An 8,953-nucleotide genomic window follows, 5' to 3' on the forward strand; every position below is an offset into this window, starting at 1 on the left:
ATGGGCTACAATTGACAGCAGCACCAAACATTACTGAAGCCTATGTGTAAAGAGTTAAATTACCCAGATTGTCTTAGACATTAATGTAATTTATACCAGTTATCACTGTAGGACAACTGAAACAACACAAAATAAACAGGGCTGTTGCTGGAAATATTTTATTCCTGTAGGCTATACTTCCTACCTACATTGCTGGTATATTTAGAACAGTACAGCTACATGAACTAATTGTCTTTAGTGTCTAGGCCTATAGGTTATATATATACAGTAGCTTAGTTGGCTTGTGCATGACGTGACGTTTTGTAACCTACGTTTCCATCAGTCTACAGTCTTTTATCCCTTCTTTACCATGATAACCCTCCCAAGATAGAACCACCACTCATGCCATCGATGTTGAATTTTGGGCGTCTGACGGAAACTGATCAATCTGACCAACAATTAACGTCGATTTGACACTATTTTGCTGTCCGGGTTTGCAAATCATTCAGAAATAAACGCAAGTAAACGCAGTTTCCACCTCTGAAATTTCAGAAATAGTTTATCCATCTCTTATTAGAGTTTATCCACCTCTCAAAAGAGTTTATTCACCAATTACAACTGTTAACATTTAGAAATCACAGAATTTATAGTTTTCCCACCTCTGATTTTAACACTACATTCCTGGTCTTGAAATATTCACAGGAATTAAATATTCATGTTGTTTTATCCAAAATTAGTTGTGCAGATGTAGGCCTATAGTCCATCTTATACACACCCATGAAGCCAACAAAGAAAATGCAAAAATAGAGACTTTAGTGTAATTATTCCATTTTGTGTAGTCATTCTATATCAGAACCTGACATAGGCTACAATCCAAATAGTCTACAAGAAACCTTTTATTGTCAGTATGCATTTTGGGTAACCAAAAGTCCTTGGGGAGTTTCCATAGGGCATTACAAAACGCATGAGCATACTTTGGCAAATAGTGATCTAAAGAACTCATTTTTCATTCTACATTTATCTACTTTTGCACACAGCTTCACAAGACCTGGTGCTAGGGCTCAGTTGTGTTTCTACAATCATATCAAGTGACCTAGAGGGCTGATATGTGGTTAATTCAGAGATGCTTGTTATCCGGCAGAAAGAAAAAACAATATTCTAGGCTCTGTAACTCTGTGCCAGTGCTTCCTAAGAAACTACAGAATCTTAGCTTTCTAAAGATGTCCAGCATTTGATGGTATAGGCCAAAAGAACACACTGCCCTCTGAAGTAGGCAGTGCAATGTTGGGGGGGGGGGGGGGGGGGCAACAGGTTATGGGAAGATTTAAAAAGAGAGACTAGCACTCTGGTAACATTTGTGTGGTCCAGGTAGCGTTGCATAAAAAATGGTTGTCATTCACAAGACTACTTTTACTTTTATACTTTAAGTAAATTTCCAAGCCTGTACTTTGTTACTTTTAGTTGAGTAAAGAAGTTAAATCAGTACTTCTACTTTTACCAGAGTATTTTTTAACACAAGTATTTGTACTTCTATTTAAGTACGGGAAGTGAGTACTTTTGCCATCTCTGATCCACACACACACGCACGCACGTGCACACACACACACACACACGCGCACGCACGCACGCATACACACACTCAACAGTATTTGCATGCTCATTCAGGAACACAGACATACAAGCAGGCATTTGTAACCATGTATACTCCCTAGCACACAGTATCACTTACACATCAGATGTATGTATGTATGTATACAGAATAACGTACACATCAGATGTATGTATAGTTCTTATCATACAGAATAACTTATACACATCAGATGTACGTATGTATACTCCCTAGTATACAGAATAACTTACACATCAGATGTACTGTATGTATAGTCCTTATCATACAGAATAACTTATACACATCAGATGTATGTATACTCCCTATTATACAGAATAACTTACACATCAGATGTATGTATAGTCCTTATCATACAGAATAACTTTTACACATCAGATGTATGTATACTCCCTAGCACACAGAATAACGTACACATCAGATGTATGTATACTCCCTAGCACACAGAATAACGTACACATCAGATGTTTGTATAGTCCCTAGCACACAGAATAACGTACACATCAGATGTATGTATAGTCCCTAGCACACAGAATAACACATCAGATGTATGTATAGTCCCTAGCACACAGTGTCACTTACACCATGTTAGATGATGCACTGATCACATATACAGAATCATAACCCTCCGACTTGTTCTTGTCCACCATTAATCTTCAACAGACATGCTGTAACTGTCTTCAAAAATGTCTTGCTAATGAAGCCACGTCTCATTTAGGAGACAAGTGAGGGAAATGAGGTCTGCTGTTGGACAGTGGTGTCCTCATCTCACCCCCCAACCCCAAGCCCGCCCCTGCCCCATACACAGCCTCCTTCAGGTAATCACAAAAGGGGCGGAACGATGCAGTCTTGATGATGAAGTTTATTCCCTCTGCGCCTATGATGGATTAAACTCAGCTATGAGGAGCATGAGGCTGTCTTCTGGACTCATTCTTTACACAACACCACAACTTAGATTTCACTCAAAACCCGCATTTCATTCCTTACAGAGCACCCTGATTTATACTTCATTCTTCACAACACACTTACAAAAGACTTAACATTTCACTTATATTTCATTATTGAAAAAAGCTTATGTAAAGGTGCATTAAAATCCTTACAGAACACACTAACTCTTATTAAAGACCACCCTGGCTTTTTAATCCTTACAGAACAGCCTGATTATATAACTCTTATTAAAGACCACCCTGGCTTTTTAATCCTCACAGAACACCCTGATTATATAACTCTTATTAAAGACCACACTGGCTTTTTAATCCTTACAGAACACCCTGATTATATAACTCTTATTAAAGACCACCCTGGCTTTTTAATCCTTACAGACCAGCCTGACTTATATTTTGTTCTGTACAGAACACCCTGACTTATATTTAATTACATTATTTAAAGAACATCTATAGGTGCATTGAACACACTGACTGTTATAAAAAAAGACCAACCTGGCTTTTGATTCTTTACAGAGCACTTCTGCCTATATCATATTCTGTACAGAACACCCTGATTTATTGCTAATTCTGTACAGAATATCCCTGCTTTAATTCTTTGTTGAACACACTTCACACATTTCAGAAGAAATGTCCTTATATAATGTCACATATATTTCACCTTTTGCAAAAAAAAAAAAATCTTTACTGAACACATCCTGACTCATTACAAAACACTTACAGAGCACACGATTCCTATTAAGGACACCCACCCTCATATTACCAGAACAGCCTGCCTTTTATTACAGTCTTCTCAATGGGAGTCTTCTCTCACACACACACACACCACACACACACCACACCACACCACACACACACACACACACACACACACACACATGCACCACACACACACACACACACACACACAGGCTCTTATTACAGGAACAAAAACAATGAAACCAGGGGCTAGTTGGGCTCAAATCGTTCCGAGGCATCTCTACAGCTCTCAGAGGAGAGGCAGCTTCTGACTGACAGGAGATGTGCCAGTATTGACTGAGAGTGTCACTCCTACTGACACGGCTCACTAAAGCCCCTTTTGACTTGAAGGATATATCAAAGATGTGTCACAGTGAGAGAGACTTTCCCTCTCTTCTCTCCCCCACAGTGGGCCTCAGTGCCTCAGAGGAGACACACGATTAGGTACTAGTACTTGACATGTTGATGGGTCCTGTGTGTGAGTATAGCTGTCAGAGGTTTTTAAAGAGCATCAAAGGCAAACACATAGCAGTTACTGGATCAAACCAAATAAACAATTTGCAACTTGTTCACATTGTTCACAACTTGTTTATGTTCTTAGTTTGACAGAACATAATTCAATAAACATCTGTGAGATTCTATTTTACCCTGTAAGGTGTAACAAGTACCTCAATATGAGTCTTTATGAGCAATGTGTCATACAGGGCTTAGACTCAGTAAAAGCACTGAGACAATTGCATTTGCTTTGGCACCTAAAAAAAGTAACACTTTACATGACATGACAAGGTATACATAAGAGTGACATGACACTGTCATAACCCTAACATTAACACTAACCCTAACCATAACTTGTCATGACAAAAACCTAATGACACTTGACAGAAGTGAGTGACAGACGCGTTATGTCATAAATGTTTATAATGTTTATGACATGTTCATGACAGTGTCATGTCAGTCTTGATTACAATTGATGATGACAATTGCTGTGGTCACCCGATCAGGCAAATAGCATACGCTACTTTAGCATTGTTTTTATTGCTAGCATTGCTCCTTAGCTAGGATAGCTTTTTAGCCTGACGAGCCAGACCCACATTAAAATGTAGGGTCTGGGCACTCACCGTTCGCAGTGCTCAGTCCGAGGGGCGGGATAATCGGTTGTCTTTCAAATTCCCTCTGCACGCAATAGGACAGCTCTATGAGTCCCATGCGTTTCCCACCAGCGGAGCTATTGGCTAGTTCAAACTTTTGCCAACTTAATAAATGCTTAACTCGTGTCACACTGTTCGCCAACAGCAATCCATCTTATTTGTTTTCGAGTAGCAGGGAATTTAAGCCAAGCCGTTGCAACTCTGCCATCAATCATTATGTTAAGCACGCCTAACAACTCTATACACGATTTGATTGGCCTGATAGAAATTTTTCGAGCTCACAAGCCAACGGAGAGTTGCTAGAATAGCCCTGGCAGCAAATGTAAGGTACATTTCTAGGCTAATAGCTTTTGGCTAAGCTCACCATATCACTGGCTATCATATAACATAATATTGGCATTATTTGACTTAGGGTTCTCCTGGTAAAGATGGCTGAAAATACAATATTTCAAGTGATCTTCATAAAAAAGGCAACAGAAAACACAGAGAGACAAGATGAGCTTGAATGTGAAATGAACTCATAGAGCTCTACTGTACACTGGAAGAAATCATAGAATTCTAGATCTAATTCTCATGTAAGTGAGATAAATAACCTTATTCCACTGCTTGGTTGAATTTCCCATTGTCCTACGTAATTTAGAACGACCATTAACCGTATGTTATTTGCACACCTATGAAGTAGATCCATTTTTTTGGCCGTATCACACTTGTATATTAATTCGCCGAACTCGTTGTGAAGTTTAAATGAACTGTCACGTTGCATCCGAGCTGTAAAATGCAGACGTTCAGAACATGGCAACATTGTAGCATATGATGGAGCTGGCTTTTAGCTAGATGGATGACAGCAGGCTAAGTAAAATAGCAATGTTTCAAAACTAAAGTTCATCAGAATCTTGTGATACGCCCGCTTGACAACGGGAGAGATAGAACTAACGACTGGCCTGTGGCCGTAGCAACCATCTATTTAGAACTAATAACGGCAGTTTGTCTTGCAAGTTGAGAAATTAGTTGATATGTGTCGGAAGAAAATAGTTCTACAAACAAGACAGTTTTAGCGATTAAAACGTTTAAATTGTAACAGGAAATGAACACAACGCAAGTGGCAAGAGTGGAATAAGCAGGATAATGAACTCCACGGTGGTCTGTTCACAGAAATAAATGCACTACGAGGTTTAAACGGCCCTCCGCTTCGCGTCGGGGCCGTTTTACAACCTCGACCGTGCATTAACAGACCACCGTGTCGTCCATTATCCCTTACATAATCAAGTGAATATATGCTTATTTTTCTATTTCTAGTTGCTTATAACAAGACATTTTTAGACATGTTTCCACTTGATTTAAAAAATGTTGACCTTGTTATAAGTATAAGTATGTTCTTGTTCTATTGGCAAATCTTGCCAGATAATTTAGTTTATTTCCACAAAGCAAGAAACTTTCATTTGCAAGATTTTCACTTATAACAAGGTCAAAAAAATTAAATCAAGTGCAAAAATGTATTGTTATAAGCAAATAATATAAAATAAGCCTACATTCCCTTGATTTAAAGTTATCTCACTTAGATTCTAGAATTCTAGGATTTTTTGCAGTGTAGGCTACAGTGTAGTAGCAGGCTACTTTAGGTTCTTCTAGCAGAACCTCCTCTTTGACAAGTGCTTGCTCAATGGCACTTAGTTCAATACGCATATTTAGGGGGACTGTCAGGATTGCATTTTAGTGTGTGTGCCTGACCGAGTAAGCCGTTCGGGCAGTCACACCCTGATGGTGGCCTTCATAGTGTGCCAGTTACTATAGCGACTGGTTATCGCTGCCGCAGACTGTGTCACTGTATGGGACTGGGTCATGGAGACGGTGATCAAATCTATCACACTTTATACAATGCATGGTCCTTTTGAAGTTATAAAAGTTATTATGCAATTATGTAAAATAGTTCACAAGTTCTTTATGACCTTTTGAAACAATGTTAGAGCATTTGCAGGCTTTAGGTGATGCTATCATAACCTATTATGACTTAATCCTGTGATGATAGTATCATATCAATTAATGCCTGTATAATGTACATTTGATTAAAAATGTCTTAGTGATATGGTGGTTTACATCATAAGATCAGGATTTCACTTTTCATGTGCGTGTGTGTGTGTGTGTGTGTGTGTATGTGTGTGTGTGTGTGTGTCTAGAGTACTAATGACGAAGAGAGTAGAGAGGAGTGTTTTCCTGACCCTAGCAGCACTAGATTAACAGCCTGTACAGTGTGGATGTAAAGCTGGAGGACATCAGAGGCTCTCTACATCCGTGCTGATGTGTTGGAGCCCGGCCGCTTAAGAAGTCTTTGCAGGAAAGGTATAGCATTTTGAAATCAATACTTCAAAGGTGCCAGATCCCTGGACATTCCCAGATTACAGACTTTCTAACTGTGGTTTAGCAGATCCCTGGACGTTCCCAGATTACAGACTTTCTAACTGTGGTTTAGCAGATCCCTGGACGTTCCCAAATTCCAGACTCTCTAACTGTGGTTGGTTACAGAGCAGGAGTTTTAGCAGATCCTAGGACGTTCCCAGATTCCAGATTCTCTAACTGTGGTTTAGCAGATCCCTGGACGTTCCCAGATTCCACACTCCCTAACTGTGGTTGGTTACAAAGCAGGCGTTTTAGCAGATCCCAGGACGTTCCCAGATTCCACACTCTCTAACTGTGGTTGGGTACAGAGCAGGAGTTTTAGCAGTGGAGGGGTCTTTGGTGTATGGTGTAGAGCTGGATATAAGTAGAAAATAACAAAAGCCTGCTCTGGCATTTCAGTGTTTGTACAGAGCTAGTGCTGCCGTTACGTTGCTCTGGCATTTCAGTGTTTGTACAGAGCTAGTGCTGCCGTTACATTGTACAGAGCTAGTGCTGCCGTTACGTTGTGCAGAGCTAGTGCTGCTGTTACGTTGCGTGTACAGAGCTAGTGCAGCCGTTACGTTGTACAGAGCTAGTGCTGCCGTTACCTTGCGTGTACAGAGCTAGTGCTGCTGTTACGTTGCGTGTACAGAGCTAGTGCTGCCGTTACGTTGTACAGAGCTAGTGCTGCCGTTACGTTGCGTGTACAGAGCTAGTGCTGCTGTTACGTTGCGTGTACAGAGCTAGTGCTGCCGTTACGTTGTACAGAGCTAGTGCTGCCGTTACGTTGCGTGTACAGAGCTAGTGCTGCCGTTACGTTGTACAGAGCTAGTGCTGCCGTTACGTTGCGTGTACAGAGCTAGTGCTGCCGTTACGTTGTACAGAGCTAGTGCTGCCGTTACGTTGCGTGTACAGAGCTAGTGCTGCCGTTACGTTGTACAGAGCTAGTGCTGCCATTACGTTGCGTGTACAGAGCTAGTGCTGCCGTTACGTTGTACAGAGCTAGTGCTGCTGTTACGTTGTACAGAGCTAGTGCTGCCGTTACGTTGCGTGTACAGAGCTAGTGCTGCCGTTACGTTTTGCGTGTACAGAGCTAGTGCTGCCGTTACGTTGCGTGTACAGAGCTAGTGCTGCCGTTACGTTGTACAGAGCTAGTGCTGCCGTTACGTTGCGTGTACAGAGCTAGTGCTGCCGTTACGTTGTACAGAGCTAGTGCTGCCGTTACGTTGCGTGTACAGAGCTAGTGCTGCCGTTACGTTTTGCGTGTACAGAGCTAGTGCTGCCGTTACGTTTTGCGTATACAGAGCTAGTGCTGCCGTTACGTTTTGCGTGTACAGAGCTAGTGCTGCCGTTACGTTGTGAGTGTGAATAAGCTCATAAGGTCATTCTGGAGATCTGTGTGAGTCAAGTGCTGTTTGTTTTTCTGCTCTGCTTATTATTTACTTTCCCCAACTGCTGCAGTGCCCATGGCTATTATTTTTCACCCTGTCTGACCTCTCTGTCTTTCATTTGTCTCTGTTTGTCCTTCTCTCTCTCCCTTCCTCTCTCACGCACTCTTTCTCTGACTCTCTCTCTCTGATTCACTCACTCTTTCTCTCCCCATCTCATTCTGTCTCATCCCTCTCTCTTCTACCTTAGAATATAATTTCAGCACCAGGTAGCTTCTCAGAGTAATGAGTGATTGGGGTTTCACCGAGACATGCTCCCTTTTCATCAAGAGTCTTCTCTGCCGGCGTATTTCACGAACTGCTAGTGGGTTTTTTTTTTTCTCACTTTGACAACTTCGCCATCCTCCATGGCTGTGGTTATGGACAGTGGATAAGCTATGCGAACCTCCATCTTTGCTCTTAATCAGCCAAATAAAGTTGCTTTTACCTTGTTCTCATTCAAGACTGATTGGAAGGGGATAGACTCAGCTTTTTTTTTTGCCGAAGTACTAATTGATTAATCATAGAATGTCCCTTGGGGAACCAATGAAGAGGGAAAACATTCCCTTTCTCTCTCTCTCTCTCTCTCTCTCGTTCTCTCTCTGTGAAATGGAGATGGCTGAGATCAGGCTATACTGTAGTTCTATCACGACTACATGTTCTTTGTTCTCTTGACAACCTGTGGTCACTTGCTGTCGGTGCTCAGGGGGTTGCCTG

The sequence above is a fragment of the Alosa pseudoharengus genome, unplaced genomic scaffold, assembly GCF_046254945.1.
Source record: "Alosa pseudoharengus isolate Yale_2024_CS ecotype anadromous, Long Island Sound unplaced genomic scaffold, YU_APseudo_1.1 YU_APseudo_1.1_scf_14, whole genome shotgun sequence".
NCBI classification, from domain to species: domain Eukaryota; kingdom Metazoa; phylum Chordata; class Actinopteri; order Clupeiformes; family Clupeidae; genus Alosa; species Alosa pseudoharengus.